At 41.8% G+C, this 15,753-nt stretch overlaps 1 protein-coding gene across 1 annotated transcript in view; it reads left to right on the forward strand.

Moving 5' to 3' along the window:
- The window catches only part of lhfpl4a (LHFPL tetraspan subfamily member 4a), a 142,518-nt gene that overhangs the window by 10,677 nt on the left and 116,088 nt on the right, over window positions 1–15,753 (forward strand). The window lies entirely within an intron of this gene.

Genomic DNA, 15,753 nt, shown 5'->3' on the forward strand with positions numbered 1-15,753 from the left:
GCCCGAAACGTCGATTCTCCTGCTCCTTGGATGCTGCCTGACCTGCTGCGCTTTTCCAGCAACACATTTTCAGCTCTGATCTCCAGCATCTGCAGTCCTCACTTTCTCTTAGTAAAGGTCTTCTCTGGACAACAAACTATAACGAGTGGAGTGGCAAGGGATCAGTACTAAGGTCACAATTATTAACAATACATTAATGACTTGGATAATGGGAGTAAAAGTCCTTTCGCCAAATCTGTGGATTACACAAAAGTAGGTTGGAAGGCAAACACTGAGGATGATATAAAGAGTTTGCAGACAGGTTACGTGAATGGGCAAAAGCTTGGTAGATTTGTGATGTTGCAGTTTTGGTAGTACTTGTGGAGTGAGAAACAGAGTTCGTGGGCATGATATTTCTCCCCGAGGGGGAAGCAGAGACCAGGTCTCAAACACACAGCTAGGAGAGAAGTAGTTACGTATTTATCACAGCAGTGTGCATTTAATTGCCTTGGACGTGAGGCCTCCCTTCAATGAAAGACAACAGCAGAATCTTGAAGCTTTAGAATCAATCAGAGGCTTGCTATTCTAAAATAAACTGCGGGCTTCAAAAGGGGGATATGTGAGGCAGAAGCCACTTCAAAATGGAGATGTGCTGTCTTCAATATTTAAAATTATTAAATGAATGAATTGTGCAGCCAAGCCACTGATAATGCTGGGGGAATGGGAGAGCAAATGGGTGGGGTGAAGTCTTGGCTTGACTTATCCCATTTTTCCTTACATTTTGTCACTGATTACTCCTGCCATCTACCCTATCACCTGCTATCCATTCTACTGCAAATCTTCCCTGTTCTCTCCCTTCTCCCCACAACCTCCTTCTGTGCTTGCTGAGATTGATTTTCCCACAAACCAAACAGAAATTGGAATGCCAACTAGCTTGAGTTGCTTTGTCTACCTTCTAGTGACCAACATTAAACTATTTGTAGTTGTCTGGGATCCCTTTTGCACTTTATCAACTCTTAAATACTTACATTGTTCCAAGAAGATATTATTCTACATAAGATTCATTTGTTTCTGTCTTTTGTTTTCAACCTACTGCCATTCCATGTACTTTTTAATTTTAATTTTTGTCCAGTGCCCTGGCATAATGGACACAAGGATTAAATCTCAGTTGTGTATTCTTTTAGTGAAGTGTTTAATCATTAAAAAGAACTTGGAGAGAGATCACAACTGTGGCACTCATGCTGAAGAGCATATATATAGCTCAGAACGTGTTTGCAGCATCTTTATAAGGAAGTTGAGAATTGCCAACAACAGCAAAGGTTGTAGCCATAATCCAGTAGGAGATTTGCTGGGCGGAGTTCAAATAACAAACAGGAAAGGATATGTACAATGTTAAATTGTGCTTATTGCAGTTGACAAAAATTAAGGAATGCTATTTGAACCTAAATTTTATTTTCCTTACTCAAATATCCCTAAATGTGAAATGCCAGCCTGTTCACTAACATTTGAACTCTTGTTCAATGTCTGTTTGCCACCCTGAGCGTATGCCATGGCAAACATCCACATAAGTGCTGGAGGCTACTTTACAGTGATCATCTTTCAAAATGGTTCTTTCCCACAAACCAAACGGAAATTGGAATGCCAACCAGCAGTATGTACAACATGTTGCGCTCCACCAACTAAGTAATGATTACGGTTAATTTAAGAGCCAGCATGTTTAGAAAGTCTTTCTCTTTAACACCAATTATTCGGCTTAAATGGTGAATGCCAAAGTGTGAATGATGACTGTAAGGAGTAGAGTACAGTCTGTTGATAATGTACATTGCATGACCACTGCAATATTTTGAGACCAACACCTCTGTGTTCCAGAGGCAATGAACTCTTCCACTTAGCTCAAGGCTAATGTGATAAAGTATTTAGTATGATTCTGAGGACAATGAGCTAAATTTCTTACTGGCAGTTGATTGATTTCAGTTGTGACCTCAAGTGGTGTAACAATGTTCTTTGTTTCGGGTTTAGACATTTGAACACAGCCACTTTATTAGGGCTTTTTGTGCCTCATAATTGGCATGAGATACTGTTGTTGTCCATGCTGAAAAGCAATGATAGTAACTACTGACTAGAGGGTTACTGAACAGATTGAAATCAGCTCCTAGGGCAGTTAGCCAACATCCTTGTTTTAATTCTGTGCTGCAGATTGTATTGTAAGCTTATGCCCAATGCATTATCACTTTAATACACAAGGTTCGTCCATCTGAACCATTTTTGGCAGACCAGTAGGTGTTCTTGTTCTCAGTATTTATGTAAGAAATGCTATTTGAACTTGTGTTTTATTTTCCTTACTCGAACATCTCTAAATATAAAACGTGAATAGTGAATCAAAATGTCCTCAATTCTGTTGTGTTGGCTGTTCTGTTGCATTGGCTGACACACTTTCAACGATTAACAGAGCACAAAGCGGTCCATTCTCATTGTTGCTTTTTACTTATTTTACTTATTGCAAAGTCATTCAGGGGCATATTCAGGTGAGAGGAGAGAGATTTTAAAAAGACATAGGGGCAAATGTTTTGCACAGAGGGTAGTGGAGTGAACTTCTTGAGAAAGTGCTGGTTGGAAGGACAGTTTAAAAGAACTTAGATAAGTACATGAATAGGAAAGATTTGGAGGGGTATGGGTGAGGAACGGACAGGTGTGATGAGTTTAGTTTATGTTCGACGTGGACTGGTTGGATCGAAGGGTTTGTTTCCGTACTCTATGACTCTATGTCTATAACTTGCTTAGAAGCCTTCATAATGGTCACTTCTCAGCAAGGTGGGTACTGCAGATGCTGGAGATTAGTCAAGATTACAGTAGTGCTGCAAAAGCTCAGCAGGTCAGGCAACATCCATGGAGCAGGAAAATTTACATTTTGGGCAAAAGCCCTTCATCAGGAATGAAGCTGGCAGCGTTGGAGTGGAGGGATAAATGGGAGGGCGGGTGGGAGTACAATAGGTGGATGGAGATGGGGGTAAAGGTGATATTGTCAGTTTCTAAGTTGATAATATGGAAATGACAGGAACAAGTGTCATTGTGTACATCTTGGAATTATAATAATATTTTTAATCTTGAATAATTTGACCATTGTCTTATGTTCAGGCTTGAATCATCTATTACCAATGTCTGTTTGCTGATCATCACCAAAGCGCGAGAGACTTAGAGTGTAGAGAAGGCCTTTGAAAAGTTAGATCATGGTGAGAAACACAGCAGTTAGATCAGGAGCAATAGTGGGCTTACAGAGTGCAAAAAGAGGACAGAGAAAGTGGGATGACTCCAAGGAGGTGTGATTCAGGGCTGAAACAGTTACAACCATGCTGTATGTAGTGTGGGCTTGAATCTGAGAAAGTGAGATTGTGCTTGGAGGATTAGAAACGAAAACCACCAAGTCAGTATATGGAAGATACAGACTGTAGGGAAATAGATGATGACATCTTGCAAAATGTCCAGATTACAGAAGAGGAAGTGCTGGATGTATTGAAACAGATAAAAGTGGATAAATCCCCAGGACCTGATCAGGTGAAACCGAGAACTCTGTGGGAAGCTAGAGAAGTGATTGCTGGGCCTCTTGCTGAGATATTTGTATCATCGATAGTCACAGGTGAGGTGCCGGAAGACTGGAGGTTGGCAAGTGTGGTGCCACTGTTTAAGAAAGGCAGTAAAGACAAGCCAGGGAACTATAGACCGGTGAGCCTGACCTCGGTGGTGGGCAAGTTGTTGGAGGGAATCCTGAGTGACAGGATATACATGTATTTGGAAAGGCAAGGACTGATTTGGAATACTCAACATAGCTTTGTGTGTGGGAAATCATGTCTCACAAACTTGATCGAGTTTTTTGAAGAAGTAACAAAGAGGATTGATGAGGGCAGAGCAGTAGATGTGATCTATATGGACTTCAGAAAGGCGTTTGACAAGGTTCCCCATGGGAGACTGATTAGCAAGGTTAGATCTCATGGAATTCAGGGAGAACTAGCCATTTGGATACAGAACTGGCTGAAAGGTAGAAGACAGAGGGTGGTGGTGGAGGGTTGTTTTTCAGACTGGAGGCCTGTGACCAGTTGAGTACCACAAGGATCGGTGCTGGGACCTCTACTTTTTGTAATTTAAATAAATGATTTGGATGCGAGCATAAGAGGTACAGTTAGTAAGTTTGCAGATGACACCAAAATTGGAGGTGTAGTGGACTGCGAAGAGGGTTACCTCAGATTACAACAGGATCTGGACCAAATGGGTCAATGTGCTGAGAAGTGGCAGATGGAGTTTAATTCAGATAAATGCGAGATGCTGCATTTTGGGAAAGCAAAACTTAGCAGGACTTATACACTTAATGGTCAGGTCTTAGAATGTGTTGCTGAACAAAGAGACCTTGGAGTGCAGGTTCATAGCTCCTTGAAAGTGGAGTCGCAGGTAGATAGGATAGTGAAAAAGGCGTTTAGTATGCTTTCCTTTATTGGTCAGAGTATTGAGTACAAGAGATGGGAAGTCATGTTGCGGCTATACAGGACATTGGTTAGGCCACTGTGGAATATTGCGTGCAATTTTAGTCTTCTTCCTATCGGAAGGATGTTGTGAAAATTGAAAGGGTTCAGAAAAGATTTACAAGAATATTACCAGGGTTGGAGGATCTGAGCTACAGGGAGATGCTGCACAGGATGGGGCTGTTTTTCCTGGAGCCTTGGAGGCTGAGGGGTGACCTTATAGAGGTTTACAAAATTATGAGGGGCTAAATAGACAAAGTCTTTTCCCTGGGGTTGGGGAGTCCAGAACTAGAGGGCATAGGTTTTGGGTGAGAGGAGAAAGATATAAAAGAGACCTAAGGGGCAACTTTTATACGCAGAGGGTGGTACGTGTATGGAATGAGCTGCCAGAGGATGTGGTGGAGGCTGGTACAATTGCAACATTTAAGAGGCATTTGCATGCGTATATGAACTGAAAGGGTTTGGAGGGATATGGGCCAGGTACTAGCAGGTGGGATTAGATTGGGTTGGGATATCTGGTCGGGATGGATGGGTTGGACCAAAGGGTCTGTTTCCATGCTGTACATCTCTATGACTCTATGACTCTATGTAAATGTTCAAACCACCTCATTGACATTATAATCTCTCAAGCATAGCAGAGGCTCTGTTCTAATACCCCTACCCCTACCCCTTTTTGTTCTATGACCCACTCTCCCCCTCCATTACTTCTCTCGAAAATGTGAAAAGTAATCTGAAAGATGATTATTTGCTTCAAGCCACAATAGGATGAAAGGGTTAAAGTGCATGGTACAATTTTTTTAAAAATTCACAACATAAAGCATTTGCGTCTTAACCCAGGTTTACAATCTGACCTCAAATACAGCTCCAATAGGGAGCATGTTTTTGCACTTTGAACTCCCAGATTTGGTGAAACGTAAATCTCACTTGACCTGCGCTTCATCTATTTTCCTCTATTTGCAAAACCTGTTTCTATTTTCACAGCAACTTTTTTGATATAAGTAGCAAATGGCGACAAATATATCTAAATGAGTCCTCAACCTAACAAGAATAACCCTGCACTGCACCTGTGGGAATCATTCCATTTCTGACAGCAGACATCGATAGCACCTTTGTGATTGCCAATTTGTGGGCAACCTTGCATTTTGTAACTGGGTTAAAAAGCCTGTATTCATGTCATTGAAAGATTGCCACCTCCCACTTTCATCTTAGCAATGTTTCCAAATTCAGATCCAAACCCCATCAGTAAGAGATCAGTGATTTTAGCTGATTGCACAATACAGAGCTCTGAATGTTTGTTTTCATTTATATTGAGTTTTGCTTAATCCTGAATTATTTAGCATTACATTTCAGGTTAATGGTGATTTGTCATTAAGAATTCATGTGAGCAGTACAAAAGATCAATCGCCAAGTTAAGGATTAATGAAGATAATTGCCTGTTGGAATTGCAAAGCCATCCATTGTGATTTTCTCCAAAATCTATCCAGTCACACTTTCATTACAGGGTGCCTTGAAAATAAAAACTCACAAAACTGCCAAAATTGTCATAAATATTTTATAGAGTCATACAGCATGGAAACAGATCCTTCGGTCCAACTCATCTGTGCCAAACAGCCATCCCAATTTGACCTAGTCCCATTTTCCTCTAAATCCTTTCTATTCATACACACATCAGATGCCTTTTAATAGTGTAATTGTACCAGCCTCCAACACTTCCTCTGGCAGTCCGTTCCTTACAGACACTACCTTCTGCATGAAAAACTTACCCCTCAGGTTCTTTTTAAATCTTTCCCTTCTCACCTTAACCTATAGACTCTAAGTTTTGGACTCGCCTACCCTGGGTAAAAGACCTTGGCTATTCACACTGCCCATATTCCTCACCACCTTATAAACCTCTGTAAGGTCACCCCTCAACCTCCAATTCTCTGGTCACTGGTCCAGTCCGAGCAATATGTTTGTAAATCCTTTTTGCACCCTCTCATGTTTAACAACATCTTCTCAATTTTATGTAGTATTTCAAAAAAGATCTCACCAATATCCTCTACAGCTTTAACATGACATTCCAACTCTTATATTTAATGTTATGACCAAGGAAGGCAAGCATGTGAAATGTATTCTTCGCTGCCCTGTCTACCTGAGACTCCACTTTCAAAGAACTATACACCTGCACCTCAAGGTCACTTTGTTCAGCAACACTCCTCAGGATCCTACCATTGTAAGTCTTTCCCTTGGTTGTCTTGCCAAAATTCAGTACCTATATTTACCTAAATTAAACTCCATCTGCCACTTCTTGGCCCTTTGGCCCATCTGATCAAGGTCCCATTGTAGGCTGAGATAATCTTCTTCACTGTCCACTATATTTTGGCGTCATCTGTAAATTTACTAACCATACTTCCTATATTCACATCCAAATCATTTATATAAATGACAAAGACAGTGGATGCCTCAATAATCTTTGTGGCACACCACTGGTTATAGGACTGCAGTCTGAAAAACAACCCTCCACCATTACCCTCTGTTTCTTTCCTTCAAGCCAATTTTGTATCTAATTAGTTAGCTTCCTATACACAACCCATTGTCAGCTATGTTATCACCTTGCTAACCAGTCTGCCATGGGGTACCTTGATGAATGTCCATATAAACCAATCTATCTTCATCTATCTTGTTTGTCACCTCTTCAAAAAAGCTCAAGCAAGTTAAGTGAGACATGATTTCCCACACACAAAGCCATGCTGACTATCAGTCCTTGTCTTTCCAAGTGCATGTATATCCTGTCCCTCAGAACCTTCTTCAACAATTTACTCATCACTGAGGTATGATCCACTGGTCTAGAGTTCCCTGACATTTCCTTACAGCCATTCTTAAATAATAGTTCTACATTAGCCACCCTCTGGCACCTCACCTGTGGATATTGATGATACAAATATCTCAGCAATGGCAACCTCTTCCCTAGCTTCCCACAAGGTTCTGGGGAGGACCTGATCAGGTCTTGGAAATTTATCTACCCTTGTATATTTTAAGACGTCCAGCACCTCCTCTTCTATAATATGAACTCTTTTCAAGATATCACAATATATTTTCCCAAGTTCCCTCACTTCAATGTCCTTCTCCACAGTAAATACTGATGCAAAATATTTGTTTAATATCTTACCCATCTCCCGTGTTTCCACACATTGACGGTCACATTAATCTTTCAGAAGCCCTATTCTCTCCCGAGTTACTCTTTTGCCCTTTATGTATTGACAGAATCGTTTTGGATTCTCCTTAACTCTATTTGCTCTCCTAATTTATCTCTTAAGTATACAACTTTGGGCGGCACGATGGCACAGTGGTTAGCACTGCTGCCTCACAGCACCAAAGACCTGGGTTCAATTCCCACCTCAGGCGACTGACTGTGTGGAGTTTGCACATTCTCCCCTGCATCTGCGTGGGTTTCCTTCGGGTGCTCCGGTTTCCTCCCACAGTCCAAAGATGTATGGGTCAGGTGAATTGGCCATGCTAAATTGCCCGTAGTGTTAGGTAAAGGGATAAATGTAGGGGTATGGGTGGGTTGCGCGTCAGTGTGGACTTGTTGGGCCGAAGGGCCTGTTTCCACATTGTAAGTAATCTAATCTAGAGACAATCTTATAGGGATTCACTCGATCCCAGCTGTCTATACCTGATATATCACCTGCAAATTCCTCCACAAACCCCACACAATGTGACCTATATCCATTATTCCTTCACGGTTACTGGGTCAAGATCCAGGAAAGGTCTTCCTAACAACACTGTGGGTATCGTTAACCCCAAGCACTTTGTCAATTCAAGAAAAAAAGCCCAGCAGGGCAATAAGGGATGAACAGTAAATGCTGGCCACGCCCTGTAACGTCCACATCCCTGTGGATGTATTGAGAAAATATTACATAGTGGGTATGGGGAAAGACCCAAATCCTACAAATGAATTTCAAAAAAGCACATAGAAATAGGATCGTGGACAGAATTCATATGGGTTGGGATCCCGATGTTGAGGTCAAATAAGGGTCTGGATGCTGCACTGTTTTGGCAGTACAGTATTCACCTGACCATGATTTTCTGTGAACTGAATAATTGGTAGTTCTTGAATATGAAGAGCCAATAGAAAGCTATACTGCAAAAAAGCTTCCTGATTCCAGGTAAGAGAGAGAGGGAGACAGTTCCTTCATCCTTTCAATAACTTATTTTAGGAATTGCAAGTAAAGAACGACCCCCACTACCACGCTGCCATTGTGAAAGAGGATTTCCTCCACAGAGTGGTCTCTTCCTTGTTGAGGAAATGAAGAGCAGAGTGGGTGATTACTTCGCAGAATACCTCTGTTCTGTCCGTGAAAAAAGACCCTGTGCTTCCAGTTGCTTGTCATTTCAACACACCACCATGTTCCCTGGTGGACAACTCTGTCTCGGGCTTGCTGCAGTGCTCCAGCGAAGCTCAGTGCAAACTGGTAGAACAACACCTCATTTTCCACTTGGGGACCCTGCAGCCCTCTGGATTCCACATCGAGTTCAATAATTTCAGGGTTTGAGGCCATATCCTTACCCCAATCCCACACACAGCAAGCCTTGTCATTACTTGGACTGTCACTATACACAACCCATTGTCAGCTACTAATAGTATTCGTTACCAGCTATTCATTCTCCCAGACCGACCTTTAACCACGCTTTCGTCTGTCCAATTGGGTTTCTCTTCCTTTGGGCTCTATCTCCACCTATTGCGTACTCTCACCCCTCCCACCCCCTCTCCATTTTCTGCATAGACTGACATTTTCCAAGCAACCATCAGTTCTGAGGAAGAGTCACTGGATCCGAAATGTTAACTCTGATTTCTCTCCATAGGCGCTGCCTGACCTGCTGAGGTTTTCCAGCAGTTTCTGTTTTTGTTTTAGAGGTTTACAAAATTTAGAGGGGCATGGATAGGGTAAATAGGCAAAATCTTTTTCCCTGGGGTCCAGGGTCCAGAACTAGAGGGCATAGGTTTAGGGAGAAAGGGGAAAGTTATAAAAGAGACCTAAGGGGCAACTTTTTCACGCAGAGGGTGGTATGTGTATGGAATGAGCTGCCAGAGGAAGTGGTGGAGGCTAGTACAATCGCAACATTTAAGAGGCATTTAGATGGGTATATGAATAGGAAGGATTTGGAGGGATATGGGCCGGGTGCTGGCAGGTGGGACTAGATTGGGTGAGGATATCTGGTCGGCATAGGCGGGTTGGACCAAAGGGTCTGTTTCCAAGCTGTTCATCTCTATGACTATGACTCTATGATATTTAAAGGCAAGTATAAAGTGCTGTGTTCCAGACATAATTTGATTAGTTACACTACTCGACTTTAAGCAAAACACACTTTCTTCTGACTCTACAGTTAAAATACAAACTAAAGAATGAAGAATCAGTCCGATTCAATTGGAAAGTTTATTAGAAGAATTGATTATTTAATTACAGAAAGCAACTGTTTCAATCTAGTAACATCCCACAAATGGACCCTCTGTAAAGACAAATTCAATGAAATAGGTTGTCTCATGTGCAATTATTCTTCAGTCCAGGAGGAAGGAATATCAAAGAAAAGTTCTGGCAGAGAAAGCAAGAACTCAAGTATTTTGCTGCAGCTGTGGGAGAAGTATGGCAGCTTTGAAATCACAATAACTACCGATAGCTAAACTAAAATTCTGGTTCTGTGGGAGCCTGATCCACCCATTCATGCTACTTCTAGCTTTACAAAAAAAAATACAGAAGCTATTTACTTCATTGAATTGAAACAGACCACTTTGCCTCTGTCTCAACCTCCCTTCATTAAAAAAAGGACGAAATACACCTCTTGTAGCATTCTCACACAGGATAAATTGGTGTTCCATTTCCAAGTTTGGCTTCTTGTGTCTCAGGCTTGATGATTGCAAGACAATAAGCTTAGTATCCCTTTTGAGCAATTCATGGTATTTTGCTTCACATAGGAATAGCTGCCAAATTAATCCAAATATCTCTCCTGAGGTTCCACAGCATAAGGCTCAGTGTTACCACTGGAAAATGTAGTTTTGGGACTCTCTTTTTGTCCTGTCTTTGGGGTCTCAAATCTCATAACCAAGTTCAGGTTCCTAATGAATATTTAAACTTGTCTCCAAACTGATTTTGAAATTAACTAGAAGCTTTTTCACATGGACGCTTCACAGGAAGACTATTTTCAATGTCTTTGCTACTTCTGAGACTCCAACACAGCAACAGACACGGGGTTGATTTTACAGCATTTGAGCTTTGTTTATTTTAGATCCCCTACAGTGTGGAAGCAGGCCCTTCGGCCCAACAAGTCCACATCAACCCTCCAAAGAGTTACCCACCCAGACCCATTTCCCTCTGACTAATGCACCCAACACTGTGGGCAATTTAGCACAGCCAATTCACTTGGCCTGCACATCTTTAGACTGTCGGAGGAAACCGGACCACCCAGAGTAAACCCACGCAGACACAGGGAGAATATGCAAACTCTAGCCCAAGGCTGGAATCGAACCTGGGACCCTGACGCTGCGAGGCCGCAGTGCTAACCACCAAGCCACCCAAGTTCAGGCTCCTACTGAATATTTAAACTTGTCTACAAACTGATTTTGAAACAAACTAGAAGCTTTTTCATGTGAACGCTTCACAGGAAGATTATTTTCAATGTCTTTGCTACTTCAGAGACTCCAACACAGCAAGAGACAAAGAGAGTTGATTTTACAGCATTTGGGCTTTGTATGTTTTTACTATTTAATCTATCAAACCATTTTTCAAAATATAAAAATCATAATGCTATACCTTTTTCAGGTCTGCTAATTTTTTGAACCCAAAATCTCCTTGATCCGCAATATTTTCCTTGTGACCTGTCAGTCAGGCATAGGGCACAAAAGCAGCACCTAAATTGTGTTCCCTTTAAAATGTGCACAGGCACAATCTACATGTCAATGCAACAAATGAGCAGCACAATTTCCAAGGAAAATTAAATGGAACATTGCTGTATGCCATTCCAATGCTGCTAAATTGCAATATGTCCCATTCCCTTATAATGTATTCCCTCTGGATATTTTGTTTTTACTCTCTCTATTCAACTGTAATTCCATATTAGTAAGACAGCAGCAAAATATAACTTAAAGCAAATTAAGCAGCTAGAAATCTAGTAATTTGTTTATTTACTTGTAGGGTGTGGGCATCGCTGGCTGGGCCAGCATTTATTGTCCATCCCGAGTTGCCCTTAAGAAGGTAGTGGTGAGCTACCTTTTCAAACCACTACAGTCCATGTGATGTAGGTAGACCCACAATGCTGTTGGGAATGGATTCCGGGATTATGATCCAGCAACAGTGAAGAAACAGCAAAGTACTTCCAAGTCAGCATGGTGAGTAGCTTGAAGAGGAACTTGCAGGTGGTGGTGTTCCCATATATCTGTTACCCTTGACCTGCTGGATTGAAGTGGTCATGGTTTTGGTAGGTGCTGTCTATGGATCTTTGGTGAATTTCTGCAGTATGTCTAGTAGATGGTACACACTTCTGTGACTGAGCTTCGGTGGTGGCTGGAGTGGATGTGGCTCCAGTCAAGCAGACTGCTTTGTTCTTGATGGTGTCAAGCTTCCTGAGTGTTGTTGAAGCTGCACCCATCCAGACAAGTAGCGAGTCTTCCAGCACTCCTCACTTAAGCCTTGAAGATGGTGGACAGGCTTTGGGGATTCAAGAAGTGAGTTACTTGCTCTAGTATTCCTAACCACTGATGTATTCTTGTAGCCATTTTAATTTATGGTTAATCCAGTTCGGATTCCAGTCAATGGTAACTCTCCAAGATGCTGATAGTGGGGGATTTAGTGATGGTAATGAGATCAAATGTCAAGAGATTGGAGATAATAATTTCCCAGCATTTGTGTGGCATGAATGTAACTTATCACTTGTAAACCCAAACCATGATATTGTCCAGGTCTTACTGCATTTGGATAGGGACTGTATAAGTATTTGAGGAATCGCGAATGGTGCTGAACATTCAACGAACATCCCTAATTCTGACCTTACGATGGAGAGAAGTTCATTGATGAAACAGTTGAAGGTGTTTATGCCTAGGAAGTTGATTTCATAGCATCTCAGCTGAAAATCCTAGAAAATCCTCAATGCTGAGGAAAGCAGTGAACCAGGCATGTTCATGAAGTGATTATAGTAAATTTCAAAGAGCTCATGCCCTGTGAATCTCTAGTTAATTTGCTTTCAGGTGATGGTGTACTGTGGCCATTTTGGCTCTTAATTTGAAATGAAGAATTGTACATGGTAATGTCATTTTATTGTTAAGTCTGACTAATTTCTCCTTCATGATTTATTTTGGAGCAGTATGAACAAAAAGTATTAGGATAAGTTAGAAAGAGCTTTATTTTACAAGAAATCATTGTAATGTGGTCAGATCTTTGTTATCGATAAGGAAATTGTCCACATCAGTCAACATTAATGATCTTTAGTCAGTATTAATTATGTAGAGGAGATGGTAAGAGAGGATATCTCAGGAACCCTACACATTGAGGTCTCAGTTCCGTGAGATCTGGTGTCATCATGACATAGCTGCTTATGCACATGCTCAGTAGTTACTCTAAGAGTAAAGATATAGTCAACCCTTTATTCCACAGCCACGTGTAACCACTTATCTAGCAGTGGTTGATGTGTTGGTGATTTGAACTCTATATCAGTGTTTGATGGGGTGGGAGAAGTGCAGAAGCATCAAACCAATGGTGAAAATGTTTAGTGGAGCAGAATAGGTGACATAGATTGGTTTGTGTCTAATTGATGCACCACATGATAAACAGGCTTCAATACTCTAGATAGCTTTTCTGGACCAAATGATGATCTACATTGCTAAACAGATAAGTAAAACAGATGATGCTGTGCCCTAGCCTGAAGCAGCACAGTAAAACATCATTGTATAACCTGCAACTCCATTTGGGAGGTGAAGGCTCAGAATTCACACTGATGGATTAATTTTAATTTCTCAGCAAGAACATCAAGCTACTGAGGAAATGGAGCCCATCGGGTTGCAATGTTGGTGTGAGTATGTGACTAAGTATTATTTATCTTTGTCACAATTATTTGTTTGAACAACAAAGCTGCTTCTGTTTCAAAAGTGTTAAACCATCGGCACAAGGGAATGTGCATGAGAGAACCAGTTATATTGTTCCACAGGCTGGATGTAGACCCAGGGGTAATCAGTCATTTCAGTGTAAACAAGCTAAAGTGCTGAACATTTCAAAGATGATCATTCAATGCAACGTAAAAAGACATTGATTAATGCCTGGATCAACACACTGTTACAGACCCTGAACCTGACCATATCCCTCTTAAATATTGGCACAATTGTACAAAACCGTCAGCTTTCTATTCCAGTAAAGACCCTCAGAAACAATCTCAGAAATAGCTATGTATTCCACCATAAGCAACAGATGGGTATTCAACAGTGACAGAAGCAGAATACTGTGAATGCCCAAAACCAGAAATAAAACCAGAAAATGCGAGGAATTCTCAGCAGGCCAGGCAGCATCTGTGGAGAAAATGAAATGGAGTTAACAGCCTGGATTTTAATGGCTCTTGGCAGGTGAGGTGGAAGGCATGGGCTATGGTAGGGCTGTGGGGAGCCTGACCAGATTGACTCCCTGATATGATCCTGCCTTCAGGGCATTTTACTGAAGAGGGAGCCAGATGCCACGAGACCATGTAGTCCAAGGAGACAGGAAGGCAGTTGGTACAATTAAAGAGTCAATGACAAACTATTTTACATTTTGCCAACAGTGGGGTGACTGCGTGGGGAGGTCATCAGCTAAATGGAGACAGTCTCCCTGCCGCAACTGGGGGGCGGGGGGTGGGGGGGGAAGGTGAGTGGGCAGTTGCAGTCCAGTGTGAGCTCCATATATGCTTTTTACCCTGATTTTAAGAGACCCCCTCCAACAGCCTTGGGGAACTCAGCCCATTTTCCAGTCAATAATTTTGTCTCAGATGCTGCCGAGTATTTCTGGCATTATCGTGTGCTTTTTCAAATTACTAATGTTACACTGGTCTGATTTGGAGCATATTTATTTTGGGCATCCGCAATATATAGCAGAGCATACAAACGAAATATCAGGATTGGCGAGGGTACTTGACAATATTTGAAATATTATTTGCCTTTGACTGCATTTTCAAATGCTTCAGGTGATGATGTTGAGTGTGGCAAAAATAGTGCCATCAGATGGTCTGTAAATTAGGTCTCCATGACCCACTGTAGTTTTCAATGGGAGAGCATGGAGGAGAATGAGCAACCTGTAGCCTCAATGAACTAGCTGTTAAGCTTATTGAAATGTGGATGAGCTGGAACAACAACAGAATTAAATTTTCCAAGCTTGGCATGGGAAGAGTGAACATCTGGTGAATGCTAGTGCACCATTGGCAGGAGCATAGGGAAATGTCCTTATTTATAATGGGGGCTGATTTCAAATCTTGAATAAAAGGGAAAAGTCAAACCGAAGCACTCATGTGGTGGCAGAAAGTTCATAGAATCCCTACAGTGTGGAACAGGCCACTTGGCCCATCGAGTCCACACTGTCCCACCGAAGAACATCCCACCTAGACACACCCCATACCCTATCCCTATAATCCTCATTTCCTATGGCTAATACACCAAGCCTACATTTCCTTAGATACTCTGAGCAATTTAGTACGGCCAATCCACCTAATCTACACCTCTTTGGATTGTTGTCCATCATTTGAGCAAGGATAGGTCAAATACCTGACAAGTGAGCCTTTGGCCACTTACTCAGACCATGACACAGCTGGCCCTTTGTTCTTCTACCTGTTTCATTCTCAAACTACCCTCCAACAGCCAGCTCCTGCTTTGAAACAGTGTCTGGCACCACTAACTAGGCATCAAAATCTGCACCAGCCCAATCCGAGCTTTTGCAATAATGTCACATCCAAGACACTGACCCAGCTTGGGTTCAGGGCCAAAAATGATCTGAGCATCAGCTTCCCAACCCCACATTAAAAACCCAGCCCATGGCGTGCAGTTCTGTACCACCTTCGGAACGACTGGGACAAAGTGGTTGTTGAGGGATACGTTAACAATACTATGAAACATAGTACTACCACTGTTTAACAGCGAGGAAACAAGTAGGGAATTCAGCGAGGATGAGACTGTAGAAATTTGTAATTAATTGAGATAAATGGTATTGATGCATTTAAGAAGAGGCTGGATAACCATATGAAGGAAGTAGAGGGTTAAGATGATTGAGTTTCATGATCA

This window comes from Hemiscyllium ocellatum, chromosome 14 (assembly GCF_020745735.1).
Source record: "Hemiscyllium ocellatum isolate sHemOce1 chromosome 14, sHemOce1.pat.X.cur, whole genome shotgun sequence".
NCBI classification, from domain to species: domain Eukaryota; kingdom Metazoa; phylum Chordata; class Chondrichthyes; order Orectolobiformes; family Hemiscylliidae; genus Hemiscyllium; species Hemiscyllium ocellatum.